The 24,828-nt window shown below is 37.5% G+C and overlaps 1 pseudogene; it reads right to left on the bottom strand.

Annotated features, from left to right (window-relative positions):
- Window positions 1–1,364: 1,364 nt before the first annotated feature.
- LOC123946427 lies at window positions 1,365–24,261 on the bottom strand (annotated as a pseudogene).
- Window positions 24,262–24,828: the final 567 nt, after the last annotated feature.

Here is a 24,828-nt window from a genome sequence, read left to right as displayed (position 1 = left end):
GGTTTTTTTCCATCTAGTACTTCCTTTGACTCTTTCTTATAGGTTTCATTTCTACACTTAATTTTATCATCTGTCACTGAATGTTTTCTACTTTTTCCTTTAGAGCCCTTACCATATTAATCATAGTTGTTTTCAACTCCTTGCTAGATATCTTTAGCATCTGTGTTATATTTGTTAAATTCTGTAGCTTGCTTTATCTCTTCAGATGGTAGAGTGGTTTTTTTGTTCATTTCATTTTTTTTTCTTTGCTATGCATTGCATTTTTTTATTGTTGAAAATAAGCGGTTGTAAATAGGCTATTAGTATGAAGATTTAGGATAATATTGCTAGGATAATTATGCTAGGATGTGTTTAATATTTGCTGAAGCTGAAGTTGTAGGTTGAAGATGTTTTCATATCTTTTAGTGTCTTTGCTTTTTATCTCCCTTTCTGTAAGTATTCTTTCCAAGAAAGAGAAGAGCTCTACAGCTCTAATCCATTGTAACACTGTATATTGTGTGGTGGTAGTTGTGGGAAAAGGGTAGTGTTTGGAAATCTTATGATTGCCTTCAACATTTTAAGCTTGTGGCTCTAAGATGCGATTTTCAGAAACATTTCTCTAGAGGTATAATTGTCCCAAGCATCCACTGTTGAGTGAGACATAAAGTTTAGAGAGAATTGGTTTGTGAGTAATGTGCTTTGCCCAGTTAGGATAATGATATAGTAAAGTTCACTGAAAAGTAGGTCTTTGTAATGGAGAAAACTCTTGGTGTGTCTTAAAATCTTTGTACGTGTGCATGCATGTATGGATGCTTGCATGTTATTGTCAGGCAGTTGTGGTCTAAATTTTCTGTTTCTTGAAGAAAATCTAAAAACTCTGGTTTCCTTATATCTTTTGTGTATCATATTTTTTTTCCACATTCCTGGTATTTATTTTCTTACACTTGTATTATTTCAATAATACTTAATATGTCCATTTAGAGTCTGTTTTAAAGCTTATTAAAATCTTAAAACAAAGATGATATATTTTTTCCTGTATTTCATATGTGTCTTTTTGAACATTTATGTATGTAAATTAAAAGGGTTTAGAAAAAGTATTGATCTAAAAATTTCCTGTACTCATAGACACTATATTTAATATGTTATGTAGTTTCTTTTTGAATAGTAAAGAAAAGCTTAGAGGTGAGAGAAGATTTTAGTTCTTGGAAACAAAATCTTATGTTCCTTTAATGGAAGAAACAGTTTTGATTGAGATTAAAGAGAGAAAGAAATTATTTGTCTTAAGTAGGTTTACAAATCAAGATTTAAATGATTCTGAGGTTAGTTAGCCTTACTGAACTAGTTAGGACTTCCGGGGAAAAATGTTATGGAACAAATCAATGCTTTCATTGATTTTTCAAATTCCATGTGCTGTTACTTGTGTAAGATAAGTGCAATTTTTTGATTGTGTCCTTCAAAGCTTGTTTCACTTGCTTGTTCCTCAAAGTATAAAAGAAAGGGTTCAGCAAAGGGGCAACAGATGTAGTGAGCACTGATACTCCTTTATTGATGTCCACTTCTTTGGCTGAAGGCTTGGCATAGATGAAAATACAGCTGCCATATGTAATGGTAACAACAATTATGTGAGAAGAACAGGTAGAGAAAGTTTTTTCCTTTGAGAAGCAGAAGGGAATCTTAGAATTGTCCTGATGATAAATGTGTAGGAAAGAATGACACCTATCAGTATAATAATGAATGTCAGCACTGCACAGATTATAGCCATCTGTTCTATAAACCGAGTATCTGAGCATGAAATCTTAAAAAGAGGAGATGCATCACAGCCAAAATGATCAATAGCATTGGAGTCATAGAATTCCAACTGGAGGCCCATACTGAGGGGTGTGATGATGATCATCAGTCCAGAGATCCAGCAGCAGAGGATGAGGATGGTACAGACTTTGTTGTTCATGATGGTCACGTAATGAAGGGGTTTGCAGATGGTCACATAGCGGACATAGGACATGGCTGCCAGGAGAAAAAATTCTGTGGCCCCCAAAAGCCCAATAAAAATATTTGACTAGCACAAGCATTATAAGGAATGGTTTTGTCTCCAGCTTATATACTGTACAGGAATCCGGGAACATATACTGTGGTGATTGATATTTCTAAGATGGAGAAGTTTCGAAGAAAAAAGTACATAGTTGTTTTAAGATGAGAGTCCATGAATGTCAGAATAATAATGGTCAGATTTCCAGTAATACTCAGCACATAGGTGAGAAATAGGAAGATAAAAAGGAAAACTTGCAGTTGGGGGTCCTCTGTTAAGTCCTAACAAATTGAATGCTATTATTGCTGTGTGATTTCTCTTTGCCACTTTTGATGTTTTAGGCAATCTACATGTAAAAAGTCAAAAAGAAATTATCTAAACAGAAGAAAGGAAACAATAAGGGAAATGCGAAGAAACAGAAAACAATAAAGCAAGAGAGAAGTTGAAAGGAATCAAGAGCTGATTCTTAGAAGGGATAAATAACAATTGATAAAACTGTTGTGGGACTGAGCTGGAAAAAAGAAAAGAAAAGATTTATCAGGAATAAGAGCAATAACATCATTAGAGATTATACAGATATTAAGAAGATTCAAATGAAATATTTTGAAAACATCTGCAGAGTAGATTTGGCAACTGAAATGAAATAAATTGTTTGAAAGATACAATTGACCAAAGCTAATTAAAGATGAAATATCTAACCCATACAGGCCTGTATTTGTTAAAGTGAACAAATACATAGTTAAGTTATCCTATAAAGAGAACTTCAGGCTCAGATGGCTTGATTGTAGATTTCTACTAAACATTCAGGACAAACAAAAACACCAATTTTATACAAATCCTTTCATAAAACTGATTGTTGAAAGCAAAAATTATAACATTTTCTGGTGGAGCTTCTGATGTATATAAACATAATATAATTATACCTGCAATAAAAAAGGAAAGAGTGAAGTGTCCTAGAGAGTAATACATTTTCTATATTCTACCTCCAGTGGTAAAAATTAATTCTAAGTGAAATGTTTACTGTGAAACATGTAAACTGTGAAATGTTTACTGTGTATACTATAATTCCCACACAAACTTTTAAGAAATAGTATAGTGAAAAACACATTATATAAAGTAAAATTAAACACTGGGGTTGTTAATGTTAAGGCAGGAAATGGGAAACCAAAGAAAGAACAAGAACAAAGAAAATCAAGTAAGAAAACGATTAACAAAAGTCCAAACGTAAAAGCTAATATTGTATAAGTGATCAATACATACATCACTGGTTAAAAGACGGAGATTATTAGAATTTGTTTTTTAAAAAATTGCGCACCTAAGTGCTATATTTGAACACTTCACTTCAAATATAATGGCATAGATTAACCAATCCACTGAGTTACCCGAGTGGCCCTCAGGAAAAAAAATATTTGACCAAATTCAGTACTTGTTTATGCTGACAATTTCTCATTAAAGTAGAAGCAGAGAAAATGGTCTCAATGTGATAAAGGACACCTAGTTAAAAAACAAAACGAAACTTCAGTTTATATCAAATATAAGAAGAAAAGCCTACAAGCTCTCCTCTAAAATCATGATCTATGCAAGGATGACTACTTCATAGCTCCTGTTCAACAATGTGTTGGAGTTCCTAACCTACAAAATAAGGTGAGAAAAAGATACTTACATTATGATTAGGAAGATAGGAGTTAAATCATCTTCCTTTGATAATAGAATTGGGTTGATAAAGAATCCTGAATGACCTACAAGATAATCCCTGAAAAAATAAGTGGTTAATTGGGTGATGGGCATTAAGTAGGGCACAAAATGTGATGAGCACTGGGTGTTATACAAAACTGATAAGTTACTGAACACTACATCTATGTATTATAAGTTGGCTAGTTGAATTTAAATAAAAAATGAGTTAGCAAAAGCACAAGAGTGTCAATATATATAAAAATTGTATTTCTCTATAACAATGTTGAGCATTTGAACTTGATAATTTAAAAACATCATTTACAACATCATTTAAACATGAAACACTTGGGCATTGATTGAACAAATTATTATAGTATAGCAATACAATGTAAACTTCAAAAAAACTGACATTGAGGTATGTGTGAACATATAACTCATTGGACTAGAACAATGTGTCCTAAAATAGACTAACATAAGGCAAATTGAGGGGAAAATTAATGCCTTCTCACAAACAGTGTTGCTACAATAAGATATACATATGGCTAAAAGTGAAAACAATGAAAAATAAACTTGAAATAGAGCATAGACCTAATTTAAAAATTGGGAGAGGGGGAGGGGGCTATGGACATTGGGGAGGGGAGGCGAACCATAAGAGACTATGGACTCTGAAAAACAACCTGAGGGTTTTGAAGGGTCAGGGGTGGGAGGTTGGGGGAACAGGTGGTGGGTGATGGGGAGGGCACGTTTTGCATGGAGCACTGGGTGTTGTGCAAAAAGAATGAATACTGTTACGCTGAAAAAAAAATAAATAAATAGAAAACATAAACTAAAAAAAAAAAAAAAAATTGGTTTTCAAAAGGTACCATTAAAAAGTGAAAAGGGGGTGCCTGGCTGGCTCAGTCAGAAGAGCGTACGAGTCTTGATCTTAGGGTCATGAATTCAAACCCCACGTGGGGTGTAGTGATTACCTAAATAAATAAAACTTAAAAAAAAAAACTTTTTGTGAGATTAAGAAAAAGTTTTTTTTTTTTAAGTTTTATTTATTTAGGTAATCACTACACCCCACGTGGGAGGTGGGATTGGGAGAGGGGGAGCGGGCTATGGACATTGGGGAGGGGAGGCGAACCATAAGAGACTATGGACTCTGAAAAACAACCTGAGGGTTTTGAAGGGTCAGGGGTGGGAGGTTGGGGGAACAGGTGGTGGGTGATGGGGAGGGCACGTTTTGCATGGAGCACTGGGTGTTGTGCAAAAAGAATGAATACTGTTACGCTGAAAAAATTAATAAAAAGGGAAAAAAAAATTTCAAAAAAAAAAAAAAACTTTTTAAAAGGAAGTGAAAAGAAATGCCCTATACTAAGAGAAGATATTTATAAGACAGGTATTTGACTAAAGATATGTATTTAGTGAGTGTATAGATATAATATGTATTATGGATATAGACGTGCACATATATATTATGGATATATTTCACTTTACATATATGAAATACATATTGATCTATGTTATGTGTATTATATAATAAAGATACAAAGTAACATGTATGAATAAGTATACATACATACTCATATACACACAATATACTAATACAAAGACAGACAGCCCAATAAAACTGGTTCAAGGTTTGAATATATACTTCACTTAGGAAGAAGCATGAATACCAAATGTGCACATTAAAAGATATTCAACATCATTAGTCATTAAGGAAATAAAAACTAAGTGATAATGAAACATTACTGAACATTTGTTAGAATGGTCAATATTAAATGTACTAACAATAGCATGGTGGGAAAACCATGAACCAATTGAAATTTTCATACATTGCTGGTGGAATTATAAAATGGTAAAGCCACTTTGGAACACAGTTTTGTTTCTTATAAAATTAAAAGTGTATCTGTGAAATAACATGTCAAATTCAACCCCAACACTTTACCTAATAGGAAAAAAAAAACTATGTCCTTAGAAAGAGTTGATAATTGCAACTTTATTCATAATAATCAAAAGAGGAACATAATGTAAGTAGCCATTGAGAAGTGATAAAAAGTGGTGTATTTGGTACATAGTAATAAAAGAATAAAGAATTCATCTATGTGACAATGTGATTAAATCTCAAAGTAGTATGCCAAGAGAAAATATACACATTTAAAAGGGAAAATACAATAAGATTTAATTTATTTAGAAAAGATAAACCAAATCTACTATGAAAGATTACCTGGGAAAGAATACAAACATTTAGAAATGATAGAAATTTATATATCTTGATTGTACTATTAGTAATAAAGATGTATACATACATTTGTCAAGACTCAATGGAATGCTATACTTAAAGTAAGTGCATTTTATTGTATGTTAAGTTGTACTTTAATAAAAGTGATTTTTTTTTTAAAGTAGGCTCAATGCCCAGCATGGAGAACTACTTGGTGCTTGATCCTTTGACCCTGAGATGAAGATGTGAGCTGAGATCAAGAGTGAGATGTGTAACTGATTGAGCTGTGCTGGTGCCCTAAAAGTAATTTAAATAAGACAAGTCATGGAGTGTAAGAAGATATTTTCAATTATCGTTAAGGACTGTAACCAGAATTTATAAAATCTACTACAAATCAATAAGAAAAGAAAAATGTAACCTATTAACAGACTAATGTCTTTGCTAAAGAACTTATCTAAAGACTAGCGAACAGAAGAAATGTGAACTTTTTGTACTTAGGGAAAAGGACATTAAATTCACAACTACCGTACAATCCTGAGAATAATGGACATTAAAAATAGATGGACCATCTCATGTATCTTGAAGATTAGAGTGTGCTTTCCTATAAACACTATGAAAACTTTTTGAATGTATTTATTAAGTTGATGTCCTGATATATTTGAAAGAGGAACTTATAACCCTAGGTATTTACCCAATCAAAATGTGTGTATATGTACACTAAATATATGCACGTTTAAGAAAGTTTTAGCCTCATTATTCCCAATAACCCAAAGAACTTGAAACATCAAAGTCCATCAGTGATAGGATCAGTTTTTAAATTGTGATATATTCATAAAATGGAAGGACCTAACAATGAAGGTAAAAATACTATTGCTAAATTCAATACTATGAGAAGTTCTCCCAAGCATAATTTTGAGTGAAGAAGGAAGACACAAAAGAATATATAGAATATGATTTCATTTACACACATTCAAAAATAAGTGAAACTGATCTATGGAGTTAGAAATCAGGACAGTCTTTCTATTCAGGGAGGATTATGAGACATGTATGGAACTGGCCTAGATATATATTTGGCTTAGATGATACAATTCATGTTCATTCTATTTCCATGTCTAGAACTGTGTGCTTAGTTTGTTCACTTTTCTATAATATTAAACTATTGCAAAATTTAACAATTAAAAAAACAGGGCAGACCCTAATACCAATTCATCTGACACTTTAGTATTCTATGATAGTTCCTTATTTCTACACTTCTTAGTAATGCACCAAACCCTTTTTATATATATTCAGTTTACTACAATGTGAAGTCATGCTTGGCACAGATTGTATTCATTAGAATATCTCAGGTGAACATCCAATCACTGAATTTCAAAGACCATGCCATTTCAATGAATTCTCCTAGTCAACATATATATTTTCATCTCATCTCTTCATCTCATCTCATTATCTCTTCTCTTCTCTTCTTTTCTCTTCTCTTCTCCTCCTTTCTCTTTCTCTTCTCTTCTCTTTTTGTACTATGTTAGTCACCATACAATACATCATCAGTTTTTGATGTAGTGTTCCAGGATTCATTGTTTACATATAACAGCCAGTGCTCCATGCAATAGGTGCCCTCCTCAATGCCCACCACCAGACTCACTCAACCTCCTATCCTCTCCACTCTAAAACCCTCAGTTTGTTTTTCAGAGTCCACAGACTCTCACAGTTCAACTCCCCCTACAATTTTCCCCAACTTCAATTTTCTTTTCCTTCTCCTAATGTCCTCAATGTTATTCCTTAATTTCCACAAGTAAGGGAAACCATATGTTAATTGACTCTCTCTGCTTGACTTTATTTCACTCAGCATAATCTCCTCCAGTCCCATCCATGTTGATGCAAAAGTTGGGTATTCATCCTTTCTTTTTTTTTTTTTTTAAGATTTATTTATTTGACAGATAGAGATTACAAGTAGGAGAGAGGCAGGCAGAGAGAGAGAGAGAGAGATGGAAGCAGGCTCCCAGCTAAGCAGAGAGCCTGATGTGGGGCTGGATCCCAGGACCTTGGGACCATGACTTGAGCTGAAGGCAGAGGCTTTAAACCACTGAGCCATCCAGGCGCCCAGGGTATTCATCATTTCTGATGGCTGAGTAATATTCCAATGTATATGTGGACCATATCTTCTTTTTCCATTCATCTGTTGAAGGGCATCTTGGCTCTTTCCACAGTTTGGCAATTGTGGACATTGTTGCTATGAACATTGGAGTACAGATGGGCCCTTCTTTTCACTACATCTGTATTTTGGGGTAAATACCGAGTAGTGTAATTGCCAGGTCATAGGGTAGCTCTATTTTTAATTGTTTGAGGAATCTCCACACTGTTTTCCAAAGTGACTGTACCAACTTGCATTCCCAACAATAATGTAAGATTCTCCAACATTTGTTGTTTCCTGCCTTGTTAATATTTGCCATTCTAACTGATGTAAGATGGTATCTCAATGTGGTTTTGTTTCTTTAAATTTTAATTTCTTTCTTATTTTTTAATAACCATATAATGTATTTTATCCCCAGGGGTACGGGTCTGTGAATCACCAGGTTTACACACTTCACAGCACTCACCATAGCACATACCCTCCCCAATGTCCATAACCCCTTCCCCCCTCCCAACCCCACCACCCCCAGCAACCCCCAGTTTGTTTTGTAAGATTAAGAGTTACTTATGGTTTGTCTCCCTCCCAATCCCATCTTGTTTCATTTATTCTTCTCCTATCCCCCTAACCTTCCATGTTGCATCTCCACTTCCTCATTTCAGGGAGATCATATGATAGTTGCCTTTCTCCGATTGACTTATTTCACTAAGCATGATACCCTCTAGTTCCATCCATGTTGTCACAAATGGCAAGATTTCATTTCTTTTGATGACTGCATAGTATTCCATTGTGTATACATAACAGCTCTTCTTTATCCATTCCACTGTTGACGGACATCTAGGTTCTTTCCATAGTTTGGCTACTGTAGACATTGCTGCTACAAAAATGCGGGTGCACGTGCCCGTTCAGATCACTACTTTTGTATCTTTAGGGTAAATACCCAGTAGTGCAATTGCTGGGTCATAGGGTAGTTCTATTTTCAACATTTTGAGGAACCTCCATGCTGTTTTCCAGAGTGGTTGCACCAGCTTGCATTCCCACCAGAAGTGTAGGAGGGTACCCCTTTCTCCACATCCTTGCCAGCATCTGTCATTTCCTGACTTGTTAATTTTAGCCATTCTGACTGGTGTGAGGTGATATCTCATTGTGGTTTTGATTTGTATTTCCCTGATGCCTAGTGATGTGGAGCACTTTTACATGTGTCTGTTGGCGATCTGGATGTCTTCTTTACAAAAATGTCTGTTCATGTCCTCTGCCAATTTTTTCTTTTTTTTAAGATTTTATTTTTATTTATTTGACAGAGAGAGATCACAGGTAGATAGAGAGGCAGGCAGAGAGAGAGAGAGGGAAGCAGGCCCCCTGCTGAGCAGAGAGCCCAATACGGGACTCGATCCCAGGACCTGAGATCATGACCTGAGCTGAAGGCAGCGGCTTAACCCATTGAGCCACCCAGGCACCCTGTACCTTTAGGTACATACCCTGTACCTTTATAGCATAGACATTTTCACAATGTTTATTCTTCCAATCCAGGAGCATGGAACATTTTTCCATTTCTTTGTGTCTTCCTCAATTTCTTTCATGAGTACTTTATAGTTTTCTGCATATAGATTCTTATCCCCTTTGGTTAGGTTTATTCCTAGGTATCTTATAGTTTTGGGTGCAATTGTAAATGGGATTGACTCCTTAATTTCTCTTTCTTCAGTCTTGTTGTTGCTGTACAGAAATACAACTGATTTCTGTGCATTGATTTTATATCCTGACACTTTACTGAATTCCTGTACACGTTCTAGCAGATTTGGAGTGGAGTCTTTTGGGTTTTCCACATATGGTATCATATCATCTGCGAAGAGTGATATTTTGACTTCTTCCTTGCCGATTTGGATGAATTTAATTTCTCTTTGTTGTCTGATTCCTGAGGCTAGGACTAATAATACTATGTTGAATAGCAGTGGTGATAATGGACATCCCTGCCGTGTTCCTGACCTTAATGGAAAAGATTTCAGTTTTTCTCCTCTGCGAATGATATTTGCGGTGGGTTTTTCATAGATGGATTTGATAATATTGAGGTTTATGCCCTCTATCAATACACTTTGAAGAGTTTTGATAAGGAAGGGATGCTGTACTTTGTCAAATGTTTTTCAGCATCTATTGAGAGTATCATATGGTTATTGTACTTTCTTTTATTAATGTGTTGTGTCACATAGCTTGATTTGTGGATGTTGTACCAAACTTGCAGCCCTGGAAAAAATCCCACTTGGTCATGGTGAATAATACTTTTAATGTACTGTTGAAACCTGTTGCCTAGTAGTCTGGTGAGAATTTTTGCATCTGTGTTCATCAAGGATATTGGTCTATAGTTCTCTTTATTGGTGGGATCCTTGTCTGGTTTTGGGATCAAGGTGATGCTGGCCTCATGAAATGAGTTTGGAAGTTTTCCTTCCATTTCTGTTTTTTTGGAAGAGTTTCAGGAGAATAGGCATTAGTTCTTCTTTAAATGTTTGGTAGAATTCCCCTGGGTAGCTGTCTGGCCCTGGCCTCTTGTTTGTTTGGAGATTTTTGATGACTGCTTCAATCTCCTTACTAGCTATGGGCCAGTTCAGGTTTTCTATTTCTTCCTGGTTCAGTTGTGGTAGTTTATATGTCTCTAGGAATGCATCCATTTCTTCCGATTGTCAAATTTGTTGGTGTAGAGTTGCTCAGAGTATGTTCTTATAATTGTCTGTATTTCTTTGGTGTTAGTTGTGATCTCTCCTCTTTCATTCATGATTTTATTGATTTGGGTCCTTTCTCTTTTCATTTTGATAAGTCTGGCTAAGGGTTTATCAATCTTATTGATTCAAAGAACCAGCTCCTAGTTTCATTGATTTGTTCTACTGCTTTTTTGGTTTTTATTTCATTGATTTCTGCTCTGATCTTTATGATTTCTCTTCTCCTGCTGGGTTTAGGGTTTCTTTCTTGTACTTTCTCCAGCTCCTTTAGGTGTAGGGTTAGGTTGTGTACTTGAGACCTTTCTTGTTTCTTGAGAAAGGCTTGTACCACTATACATTTTCCTCTCAGGACTTCCTTTGCTGTGTCCCACAGATTTTGAACCGTTGTGCTTTCGTTATCATTTGCTTCCATGAATTTTTTCAATTTTTCTTTAATTTCCTGGTTGACCCATTCATTCTTTAGAAGGATGCTGTTTAGTCTCCATGTATTTGGGTTCTTTTCAAATTTCGTCTTGTGATTGAGTTCTAGCATCAGAGCACTGTGGTCTGAAAATATGTAGAGAATGATCCTAATCTTTTGATACCAGTTGTGACCTGATTTGTGACCCAGGATGTGATCTATTCTGGAGAATGTTCCATGTGCACTAGAGAAGAATGTGTATTCTGTTGCTTTGGGATGAAATGTTCTGAATAGATCTGTGATGTCCATCTGGTCCAGTGTGCCATTTAAGGCCTTTATTTCCTTGTTGATCTTTTGCTTGGATGATCTGTCCATTTCAGTGAGGGGAGTGTTAAAGTCCCCTACTATTATTGTATTATTATTGATGTGTTTCTTTGATTTTGTTATTAATTGGTTGATATAGTTGGCTGCTCCCACGTTAGGGGCATAGATATTTAAAATTGTTAGATCTTCTTGTTGGACAGACCCTTTGAGTTTGATATAGTGTCCTTCCTCATCTCTTATGATAGTCTTTGGCTTCAAATCTAATTGATCTGATATAAGAAGTGCCACCCCAGCTTTCTTCTGATGCCCACTAGCATGGTAAATTGTTTTCAACCCCCTCACTTTTAATTTGGAGGTGTCTTCTCATCTAAAATGTGTTTCTTGTAGGCAACATATAGATGGGTTTTGGCTTTTTAGCCATTCTGATACCCTGTGTCTTTTGATTGGGACATTTAGCCCATTAACATTCAGGGTAACTATTGAGAGATATGAATTTAGCACCATTACATTGCCTGCAAGGTGACTGTTACTGTATATTGTCTCTGTACCTTTCTGATCTAATACTTTTAGGCTCTCTCTTTGCTTAGAGGACCCCTTTCAATATTTCCTGTAGAGCTGGTTTTGTGTTTGCAAATTCTTTCAGTTTTTGCTTGTCCTGGAAGCTTTTCATCTCTCCTTCTATTTTCAATGATAGCCTAGCTTTATAGAGTATTCTTGACTGCATGTTTTTCTCTTTAGTGCTCTGAATATATCATGCCAGCTCTTTCTTGCCTGCCAGGTCTCTGTGAATAAGTCTGCTGCCAATCTAATAGTTTTACCATTGTATGTTACAGACTTCTTATCCTGGAGTGCTTTCAGGATTTTCTCATTGTCACTAAGACTTGTAAGTTTTACTATTATGGGACGGGGTGTGGGCCTATTCTGGTTGATTTTGAGGGGGGGTTCTTTGCACCTCCTGGATTTTGATGCTTGTTCCCTTTGCCATGTTAGGGAAATTCTCTCCAATAATTCTCTCCAATAGACCTTCTGCTCACCTCTCTCTTTCTTCTTCTTCTGGAATCCCAATTATTCTAATGTTGTTTCATCCTATGGTGCGATTTATCACTCAAATTCTCCCCTCATGGTCCAGTAGCTGTTTGTCCCTCTTTTCCTCAGCTTCTTTATTCTCTGTCATTTGGTCTTCTATGTCACTAATTCTTTCTTCTGCCTCATTTATCCTAGCACTGAGAGCCTCCATTTTTTATTGCACCTCATTAATAGCATTTTTTATTTCAACTTGGTTAGATTTTATTGCTTTAATTTCTCCAGAAAGGACTTTTATATCTCCAGAGAGCGTTTCTCTAATATCATCCATGCCTTTTTCGAACCCGGCTAGAACCTTGAGAATCGTCATTCTGAACTCTAGAGCTGACATATTACCAAGGTCTGTGTTGATTAAGTCCCTAGCCTTTGGTACTGCCTCTTGTACTTTCGTTTGTGGTGATTTTTTCCACCTTGTCATTTTGACCAGATAAGAGGATATGAAGGATCAAATAAAATACTAAAAGGGTGGCAAAGACCCCATAAAAATGCACCTTAACTTGGGGCACCTGGGTGGCTCAGGGGATTAAGCCACTGCCTTCAGCTCAGGTCATGATCTCAGGGTCCTGGGATTGAGCCCCGCATTGGAATCTCTGCTCCGTGGGGAGCCTGCTTCCTCCTCTCTCTCTGCCTGCCTCTCTCTCTGCCTGCCTCTCTGCCTACTTGTGATCTCTCTCTCTGTGTCAAATAAATAAATAAATAAATAAATAAATAAATAAATAAATGAATAATCTAAAAAATGTGCTGTAACCAAATCAGAAGAGACCCCAAATAGTGGGGGGGAGAAAGTGGATAAAAAAAGGTTCAGAAAGAAATTTATAAAATAAAGAATAAAGAAAGAATATAAAAAAGACAGAAAAAATATATTTTAGATAAAGTAGTCAAAAAATGTTAAAAAAGAAAAGGGTAAAAGTTTTTTTTTTTTTCTTCTTATTTACAGCATAACAGTGTTCATTGTTTTGGCATCACACACAGTGCTCCATGCAGTACGTGCCCTCCCTATTACCCACCACCTGGTTCCTGAACCTCCCACCCCCACGCCCCTTCAAAACCCTCTGGTTGTTTTTCAAAGTCCATATTCTCTCATGGTTCATCTCCCCTTACATTTTCCCTCAACTCCCTCTCCTCTCCATCTCCCCATGTCCTCCATGTTATTTGTTATGCTCCACAAATAAGTGAGACCATATGACACTTGACTCTCTCTGCTTGACGTATTTCGCTCAGCATAATCTCTTCCAGTCCCATCCAAGTTGCTACAAAAGTTGGGTATTCATCCTTTCTGATGGAGGTATAATACTCCATTGTGTATATGTACCACATCTTCCTTATCCATTCATCCATTGAAGGGCATCTTGGTTCTTCCACAGTTAGGCGACCATAGCCATTGCTGCAATAAACATTGGGGTACATATGGCCCTTCTTTTCACTACATCTGTATCTTTGGGGTAAATACCCAGCGGTGCAATTGCAGGGTCATAGGGAAGCTCTATTCTTAATTTCTTCAGGAATCTCCACACTGTTCTCCAAAGTGGCTGCACTAACTTGCATTCCCACCAACAGTGTAAGAGGGTTCCCCTTTCTCCACATCCTCTCCAACACACGTTGTTTCCTGTCTTGCTAATTTTGGCCATTCTAACTGGTGTTAGGTGGTATCTCAATGTTGTTTTAATATGAATCTCCCTGATGGCTAGTGATGATGAACATTTTTTCATGTGTCTGATAGCCATGTGTATGTCTTCGTTGGAGAAGTGTCTGTTCATATCTTCTGCCCATTTTTTGATATGATCATCTGTTTTGTGTGTGTTGAGTTTGAGAAGTTCTTTATAGATTCTGGATATCAACCTTTTGTCTGTACTGTCATTTGCAAATATCTTCTCCCATTCCGTGGGTTGCCTTTTCGTTTTGTTGACTGTTTCCTTTGCTGTTCAGAAGCTTTTGATCTTGATGAAGTCCCAAAATTTCATTTTTGCTTTTGTTTCCTTGGCCTTTGGAGACATATCTTCAAAGAAGTTGCTGTGGCTTATATCGAAGAGGTTACTGCCCATGTTCTCCTCTAGGATTCTGATAGATTCCTGTCTCACATTGAGGTCTTTTATCCATTTTGAGTTTATCTTTGTGTACGGTGTAAGAGAATGGTCAAGTTTCATTCTTCTACATATCGCTGTCCAGTTTTCCCAGAATCATTTATTGAAGAGACTGTCTTTTTTCCATTGAATATTTTTTCCAGTTTTGTCGAAAATTATTTCACCATAGAGTTGAGGGTCCACATCTGGGCTCTCCACTCTATTCCACTGGTCTATTTGTCTGTTTTAAAGCCAGTACCACGCTGTCTTGGTGATCACAGCTTTGTAGCAAAGCTTGAAATCGTGTAAAGTGATGCCGCCAGTTTTGTTTTTGTTTTTCAACATTTCCTTAGCAATTCGGGGTCTCTTCTGATTCCATACAAATTTTAGGATTATTTGCTCCAGCTCTTTGAAAAATACCGGTGGAATTTTTATTGGAATGACATTAAAAGTATAGATTGCTCTAGGCAGTATAGACCTTTTAACAATGTTTATTCTTCCAATCCAAGAGCATGGAACAGTCTTCCATCTTTTTGTGTCTTCTTCAATTTCTTTCATGAGTGTTCTGTAGTTCCTCGAGTACAGGTCCTTTACCTCTTTGGTTAGGTTTATTCCCAGGTATCTTATGGTTCTTGGTGCTATAGTAAATGGAATCGATTCTCTAATTTCCCTTTCTGTATTTTCATTGTTATTGTATAAGAAAGCCACTGATTTCATTACATTGACTTTGTATCCTGCCACGTTACTGAATTGCTGTATGAGTTCTAGTAGTTTGGGGGTGGAGTCTTTGGGGTTTTCCATATAAAGAATCATGTCATCTGCAAAGAGAGAGAGTTTGACTACTTCTTTGCCAATTTGGATACCTTTTATTTCTCTTTGTTGTCTGATTGCCATTGCTAGAACTTCTAATATTATGTTGAACAAGAGGGGTGAGAGTGGGCATCCTTGTCGTGTTCCTGATCTCAATGGGAAGGCTGCAAGCTTTTTCCCATTGAGGATGATATTTGCTGTGGGTCTTTCATAGATAGATTTTATGAAGTTCAGGAATGTTCCCTCTATCCCTATACTTTGAAGCGTTTTCATCAGGAATGGATGCTGGATTTTGCCAAATGCTTTTTCTGCATCAGTTGAGAAGACCCTGTGGTTCTTCTCTCTTCTCTTATTGATTTGTTCTATCACATTCATTGATTTATGAATGTTGAACCAACCTTGCAACCCAGGGATGAATCCCACCTGGTCATGGTGGATAATCTTTTGAATGTGCTGCTGGATCCTGTTTTCTAGGATCTTGCTGAGAATCTTTGCATCCATATTCATCAGTGATATTGGTCTGAAATTCTCATTTGTGGTAGGGTCTTTGCCTGGTTTGGGGATCAGGGTAATGCTGGCTTCATAAAAAGAGAATGGAAGTTTTCCTTCTGCTTCAATTTTTTGGAACAGGTTCAGGAGAATTGGGGTTATTTCTTCTTTGAAAGTTTGGTAGAATTCCCCAGGGAATCCGTCAGGTCCTGGGCTCTTGTTTTTGGGGAGGTTTTTGATCACTGCTTCAATCTCGTTACTAGATATTGGTCTATTCAGGTTGTCAGTTTCTTCCTGGTTCAATTTTGGGAGTTTGTAGTTTTCCAGGAATGCATCCATTTCATCTAGGTTGCTTAGCTTATTGGCATATAACTGTTGGTAATAATTTCTGATGGTTGTTTCTATTTCCTTGGTGTCCGTTGTGATCTCTCCCTTTTCATTCATAATTTTATTAATTTGGGCTTTCTCTCTTTTCTTTTGGATTAGTGTGGCCAATGGTTTTTTGACCTTATTGATTCTTTCACAAAACCAGCTTCTAGTTTCATTGATATGTTCTACTGTACCTCTCGTTTCTACCTCATTGATCTCTGCTCTAATCTTGATTATTTCACTTCTTGCGTGTGGAGTTGGTTTGATTTGTTGTTGATTCTCCAATTCTTTAAGGTTAGAGACAGCTGGTATATTCTGGATTTTTCAATGTTTTTGAGGGAGGCTTGGATGGCTATGTATTTCCCCCTTAGACCGCCTTTGCTGTATCCCATAGGTTTTGGACCGAAGTGTCTTCATTCTCATTGGTTTCCATGAATTGTTTAAGTTCATCTTTGAAACCTGGTTGATCCAAGCATTCTTAAGCAAGGTGGTCTTTAGCTTCCAGGTGTTTGAGTTCCTTCTGAACTTTTCCTTGTGATTGAGTTCCAGTTTCAAAGCAGTGTGATCAGAGAATATGCAGGGAATAATGTCAGTCTTTTCGTATTGGTTGAGTCATGCTTTGTGACCCAGTATGTGGTCTATTCTGGAGAAGGTTCCATGTGCACTTGAGAAGAATGAGTATTCTGTTGTTTTAGGGTGGAATGTTCTATATATGTCTATGAGGTCCACCTGGTCCAATGTTTCATTCAATGCTCTTATTTCTTTATTAATTTTCTACTTCGATGATTTGTCTATTTCTGAGAGAGGCATATTACGATCTCCTACTATTATTGTATTCATATCACTATGACTCTTTATCTTGATTAATAGTTTTCTTATGTAATTGGGTGCTCCCATATTGGGGGCATAGATATTCACAATTTTTAGATCATCTTGGCGGATAGTCCCTTTAAGAATTATGTAGTGTCCTTCTGTATCTCTGACTACAGTCTTTAGTTTAAAATCTAATTTATCTGATATGAGAATCACTACCCCGGCCTTCTTTTGAGGCCCATTGGCATGAAAGATGCTTCTCCATCCCTTCACTTTCAGTCTGGGTGTATCCTTAGGTTCAAAATGGGTCTCTTGTAGACAACATATGGATGGGTCCTATCGTTTTATTCAATCTGCAACCCTGTGTCATTTATGGGCGTGTTTAGGCCATTCACATTGAGATTGATTATTGAGAGATAGGTTTTTATTGACATCGTGTTGCCTTTGAAGTCTTTCTGTCCGTAGATTGTTTCTATATTTCTGTTCAATGACATTCTTAGGATTTTTTCTCTTTTATAGGACCCCCCTTAATATTTCCTGCAGTGTCGGCTTGGTGGTTGCATAGTCTTTTAAGCCTTGCCGGTCTTGGAAACTCTTTATCTCTCCATCCATTTTAAATGTCAGTCTTGCTGGATAGAGTATTCTTGGTTGCATGTTCTTCTCCTTTAGTACTCTGAATATATTTTGCCAGGCCTTCCTGGCTTGCCAGGTCTCTGTGGAAAGGTATGACGTTATTCTAATGGGCTTTCCTCTGTATGTAAGGAGCTTCTTTGTCCTAGCTGCTTTTAAGAGGGTCTGTCTTGAAACATAATTCCTCATTCTAACTATAAGGTGTTGTGAGGACTTTCGAGAATCTAAAATCTTGGGAGGAAATCTCTCTGCCTCTAGTACATGAACATTGTTTCCATTCATGAGATTGGGAAAATTTTCATAGACAACTTCTTCCACTATATCTTCTAGACTTCTTTCTTTTTCCTCCCCTTCAGGGATTCCAATAATTCTGACGTTGGAACGTTTCATGGCATCGTTTATTTCCCTGATTCTGTTTTCGTGGCTTCTGAGCTGTTTGTTCCAGGCTTCCTCCTGATCCTTTCTCTCTATCTATTTGTCCTCCAGATCACTAATTCTATCTTCTGTCTCAGTTACCCTAGCTTTTAGAGAATTTAGATTAGATTGGAACTCATTGAGAGCATTTTGAACATCATCCCTGGTGGCTTTCAGTTCTGCCCTAACATTGTGAAAATCATCCCTAGTTGCTTTCATTTCTGCCCTAATCAATTCTGTTTGGTCAACCATGGCTTTCTCCAACCTAGCTATTGCCTGGATAATTGTTAGTCTGAATTCCTTTTCTGACATATTGTCTATGTCGATAGCCATTAGCTCTGTTGCAGAAGGCCCATCCTCTGTATTTTTCTTCTGTTGGGTATTCCTCCTCCTAGTCATTTTGGTAAGAGATAACTGAACAGATGCATCTGGACTTATCGATTGTGGTGCAGTCAATGTGCACCCTGGAATGCTTCTGTGCAATCAGAATTCCCCACCCAAATGAGAGAAAAAAGAAAAGAAAGTGAAATAGAGAAGAAGAAAGAAAAAAAAGGGAAAAGAAAAAAGGAAAAAAAAAGAGAGAGAGAGAGAAAGAGAGAGAGGAAAAAAAGGGAAGATAAAAGAGAGGGCTCAGCCCAAATGGGCCACAAGGTAAGATTTGTGAAGTATACAAACAAAAACAGACAAACAAAAAGACTGATAAAAGTATATGACAAGAGAAAAAAATATATATATAAATAAGCAAAAAAAAAAAAAAAGAAAAGAAAAGATAAATAAGAACCTCATCAGAAAGAACCCCAAGTATAAGATTTATATATTATCAGGACAAACACAAATTCACAGAAACACTGACAGAAGGAAAAATTGGGAGAGTGGTTATAAATTCTCAGTGTGGGTGAGGAAGTTTATTTTGATTCTTCCTGAAGGTATCTTGATGTTTTTGTTAAGGGACTCAACTTTCCTAAGTGAGAGGGGGATTAGAAACTGGTTTGCCTATAGGGGTAGCATTGATTGGGGAAAGGGGATTACCTTGAAGTTTAAATCTATATGTATAGTAGAAAATAAAAGTTAAAAAAGAATAAAGTAGACTAAACTATGTTAAAATTAAAAAAGAATTTAAAAAATAGAAAAGAAAAAGAAAAACACGGGCGTATGTATCAAAAAGTTCAGGTTAGAAGGTTATTAAAGAATTTGATGTACTGGACATCTCAGTGTGGTGGTAAATAATTTAAAAATTATCTGTATGTATAAAAAAAAAGAACCAGAATATTGGTAAAGAGTTAAAAATAAAAGTTGTATTTATGAAGTAGTGGTGGTTGTTCTCTTGTAGTCTTTTTTTTTTTTTTCCTTCCTTCCTGGTTGGTTTTCTGGGGGAGGGGCCTGCCACGTGGGTTTTCAGACAATGATGTTCCCTGAGTTAGGTCCTCCAGCTCCCCTCAAGGGGGTGAGCTCTTTTTTTTTCAGGAAACTGTTTTTTTCAGCCTTTTGTTCTCTGGGGGTTTTTATGTTCTTTCATCTGCTTTCTCTCGCTTTGACAGCTTTTGATGGTTTTTGGAGGTTTAGAGGAGAGCAAACTGCACCCTGACCTCCCTCTCAGAAAGAAGCCTCCGAATGTTTTGCAAAAGCTGCTGGCAGAGTCGGTTCTGAGTCACTGTCCCTGGGGATGCAGGAGCTCCTCGTTGTACCCAAAACCAGGGCAGCAGTGGCTGTCTAGGCAGCTCCAGACCACCAGAGAGGTTCAGAGCAGAGATCGCACACTGAGATTTTCCCGCTGTCCTGGGCTGGGAATGTCTGTTTTTTTCGGATGCCAGAGCTCCAGGCTAGCGCCTATGAGCACCTATCCAAGGGAGGGTGTGGGACGCGCGTTTCAGGATTGCCCTCTGGCCAGGCTCCCAGCCCCTCACGGGAGCCAGACCCCACTCGTTCTCGGGCACGCTGGCATTCAGGTGCACTGGTGGCTCAGGGACAGAGACCTGATTTCTCCGATGCACTCTCTCTGGCTCCCCGCCAGGGGAGGCTGTCCTGAGCCCGGGGACTTAGGTCCCTGACCCTAACCGCCCAGGTTCCCACTATTACCCCCCGCGATCCTTTGCTGTTTGTTTTTTGAGTGCTTTCAACCAGACTCCAAGTTAATGCTGGTCCCCAGACACAGAGCACTCTCGTGTTGGGGTGTTACTTTCCAATCGGTCACCTCTGGTGGCTCCCTCCCCCTTTTGTTTATCTTCTGATATCAGACCGATGCTCCCAGTCTGCTTTACCTGCCACTGACGTCTTCTGCTCCAGTAGAGATCCAGACGTGTATAATTCTGATCTCAGGCTGATTTCATGGGTGGTCGGAGTTCTTTGGTAGGTAATCAGCTCACTTTAGGGTACAGGTTGAAACGGTGCCTCCTCCTACTTCCCCACCATCTTGACTCCCCTGAAAACTTTAAAAGTTTTTTAAAAAATTAGCTGGAGAAGAAAAAGAAAGAAAAAAAAAATGAAAAAAAAAAGACTAAAGAATCATGGGGAGAAAGCCCTGAGTTCCGTGCTTTGCTTTCTCCTCTGGAATTTCGCTGCTGTCCTAGGTATTGAACCTGTTTTCCTTGATAGATGAACTTCATCCTGGATGGATATTTTGTTGATCTTCTGGGGGAGAGGCTTGTTGTAGTGACTCTTAAGTGTCTTTGCACAAGGCAGAATTCACTGCCCTTACCGGCGGGCTGGACTATTAATCTGCTCGGGTTCGCTTTTGGGATCTTTTGTTCCCTGAATGCTTTCTGTAGAGTTCCGGAGGATGGGAATGAAAATGGCAGCCTCCCAGTCTCTGGACTGGTGGAGCCGAGAGCCCGGGGCCCCACTCCTCAGTGCGCCACCAAAGAACAGCACCAAATCACTCCCGTATCCCCAGGATCCAGCCACGCTCCGAGCTCACCCAGCCTGCAAGGTAACCCTGAGCTGAGAGTTCAGTCCTCGGCTCTGTCTCTGTAGCCGGCTTCTCCTTTCTAATACCTGCGAGCTCTGCGACACTCAGACACCCCCGATCCTTCTGTAACCCTGTGGGACCTGGGGCCACGCTGATCCTGCATGGGCTTCACCCCAGTTTAGCCTCTGGAGCAATGTCCCTCAGTGGAACAGACTTTTAAAAGTCCTGATTTTGTGCTCCATTGTTCCGCCACTTGCCGGGAGCCGGCCCCTCCCCCCGCGGTCTATCTTCCCGTCGTTTTGGATTCTCTTCCCCGCCAGTCCTACCTTTCTGAAAGTGGTTGATTTTCTGTTTCTAGAATTGCTGTTCTTCTTCTCTTTGATCTCCCATTGGATTTGTCGGTGTTTGCAATGTTTAGATAAGCTATTGAGCTGATCTCCGGCTACCTGATGTAGTCTCAGCCTGCTACTTCTCCACCATCTTGACTCCTCCTCTCTCAATGTGGTTTTTTTTTTTTTTTTAAGATTTTATTTATTTATTTGACAGAGAGAGAGATCACAAGTAGGCAGAGAGGCAGACAGAGAGAGAGAGAGAGGGAAGCAGGTTCCCTGCTGAGCAGAGAGCCCGATGCGGGACTCGATCCCAGCACCCTGGGATCATGACCTGAGCCGAAGGCAGCGGCTTAACCCACTGAGCCACCCAGGCGCCCTCTCAATGTGGTTTTGATTTGAATTTCCCTGATGGCTAATGATGATGAACATTTTTTTCATGTGTCTGTTAGCCATTTGTATATCTTCTTTGGAGAAGTGTCTGCTCATATCTTCTGCCCATCTTCTGACCTGATTATCTGTTTTTTGTCTAACCCTCTATCCTTCATTCATTACTCAGGCTACTGAAAGCTGGCATTTTTATCCACTAATCTACAATCACTGCTCTTCCTTAATTCATTGTTGTTACTCTTCTTTTAGAAGGCCTCCTTCTACCCTATTGCCCACATCTGGATAAGGCCAATCTGTTTAGACTCTACACTGAAATTTTTTTAATTTAATTTTTTAAAAATTTTAATAAACATATAATGTATTATTAGCCCCAGGGTTACAGGTCTGTGAATCGCCAGGTGTACACATATCATAGCACTCATCATAGTACATATACTCCCCTAGAGTCTACATTTTTAATGTATTACAAATAGTCCATCTTTTCATTCCATCTGTTTCTACCATACTTCAGATCACTTTGATCTCATTCTCAATATGAAAACTTCATACTCTCACTGGAATTCCTATCTCCTGTTTTGATCATTTTAATACATTTTTCTCAGTGAATATAGAATAGGTTCTGAGATACCATCTCAATTCCTGTAGACTAGGCTTGCTACTTCTCTACTGTGTTCCTATATCCATCATCCCTACATCACAGCTGTACTGAATTGCTTCTTTACAGTTTGTCACCCAATTAGACTGTGACAATCTTGAGAGCAGGGGCCATCTTACTCAGTAATAGACTCAGATCTTATCAACTCAGATCTTATTGCATTTTTGGAATATGATAGTTTCTCAGTATATTAATTAAACACATAGATATTTACAAAGACCAGAATATATTCTTTAGTTCTATTTCAAAATTCCACTTAACAAAAGTGCTGTTATTCCTGTGGTTCATCTAGAAGATACTATACCAATGTTAAAAGTTCTTCCTTTAAAAACAAAAAGGTTCTTCCTTTAATATAAGAATTTGTATCATGCTCCCCTGACAGTTTGGTGGCCTAATTTTTGAGTATTATATTCATCAGTCTGGGTGTTTAATCCTCTCTAGTGATCACAACACCACAGAACTTTTTCATTTAAAATATAATATAGACAATATGAAAAAATTGAGATCATAACAAATAACTATAAGCTTATGAAGTCTTTAAAAAGCTCAGATATGAGGTATTGATAATTTTCTGTTGTATTATATTTACCTGAACCTGTTAGTAGAAAGTCTCTTAACTTTGTGGGGGATTCTCTTCGATTTTACTAACAGCATATAGGGCAAACTTGTTAGACTGTAGTCCAGGTAGACTGTAAATAGCATTTCTATTGGATGATGTGGTATTAGATGGCTAGTTTCAACCAAAGTCTGTTCTTGCATTCCTTGTTTGACAGAATGGTCTCAGATGGAAACTTTGTTACAAAAAGCAACCTTCTGAATTTCTAGACATTATCAGAGAGGACAAACACTGAAATACTCTCATGGGCAAAAAAATTTGTAAATGTTCTGCAGTTGCACACTTGAAAAATTTGCGGTAGCCTACATGAGAAACATGGAACTGTTACCCAGAGCCCACCCTCCTTTCTTCTTACAGTCATCTTCCTTTCATTCCCTATTGTAGCCTCCAACAAAAGTTCCTGCTGATCTTAGGTATTATCTAGGAATGCAAAGCAACCTTTTGTCCTTCTAGCTACTTTCTCAGAAACATGCCTCAGAAACATTCTGACAGGGCGCCTGGGTGGCTCAGTGGATTAAGCCGCTGCCTTCGGCTCAGGTCATGATCTCAGGGTCCTGGGACGAGCCCCGCATCAGGCTCTCTGCTCCGTGGGGAGCCTGCTTCCTCCTCTCTCTCTGCCTGCCTCTCTGCCTACTTGTGATCTCTCTCTCTGTCAAATAAATAAATAAAATCTTAAAAAAAAAAGAAACATTCTGACAAATAAATTATATTGCAGTTGTAACTTACTAATTTTTGTTTAATATAACTAGACAGTAAAAAGCATTTGTTTAAAAAAAGGTTTTCATGGGTGAAATGTCAACCAAAATTTATTAAGTGAAAAGGTGTAATTGTATAATTTAGATTACATGTGTGAGTGTGTGTGTGCACATATGTTGGCAATTAGGGCAATAGATACTGCATTATATGCCTATCAAGTCTAAACATTTTATTGCTCACATATGAACCAGTTCATAAAGCAAGCTTAGAAACTTCTTCATTTGATTCCATGATTAATATTCTTGGAAAAGAAATGGGATTCTTTAAATGAAGTTAATTACTCATATCATTATGAACTGTCTAAATTTTTAAAACTGCACACACATATATAAACATGTGTTTGTATATAAATGTAGAAAGATAGATGACAGATCAATCGATAGATAGATGATATGCACACTTAAGAAAGTGACAAGAAATAATTATTTTTCCAAATTTCATAAAAGAAAATAATTGATTTGAGAAATATGAACATACTTATACTTTGGTGTCTCGTTCATGCTCCAGTTTTTACCTACACCGATCCTTAGTAGAACTCACAGTTAAATAATAAGAACTCTCAGGAATGACATGGATATAATGTAGCCTCACTTTCTCACTTAAATTTCAATCAAAGGTAGCAGTGGAAATGCATACACAAGCTATATAAATTTTTATATCTCTAGGGCTAACATTTATCATGAATTATAATATCTGTCTAAATTGAAAAAGGAACCATTTCTGCATAATCTGATTGCTATATAGAAAGAAAGACTAGTAAATGTCAAAGGAAAACTAGAAATTCTCTTTAATTTTTGATAAGTTGATGGTTTGACCAAGGAATTTTAGCATGGGGAGGGGTTCTGAAAGTTTCACCATGATAGGATTGAGGATGATTTACATATTCAACCTGTTATGTAGGTAAGATCAACTAAGTTAAAAGGAAAAGTGTCTTTGGTAACCCTAATTTAAAGACACTCAAGGATGTAAAATGTAACTAATATAGAAAAATAAGACAAAGCAAAAGCTAGCTGATGCATGTGGGAATTGGGATAGTGTCCTTGGAGATTAGAAGATGCATTAATAAT

Source organism: Meles meles, chromosome 7, assembly GCF_922984935.1.
Source record: "Meles meles chromosome 7, mMelMel3.1 paternal haplotype, whole genome shotgun sequence".
In the NCBI taxonomy this organism is placed as follows: Eukaryota; Metazoa; Chordata; class Mammalia; order Carnivora; family Mustelidae; genus Meles; species Meles meles.
This window is presented reverse-complemented; position numbering and strand designations above follow the sequence as displayed.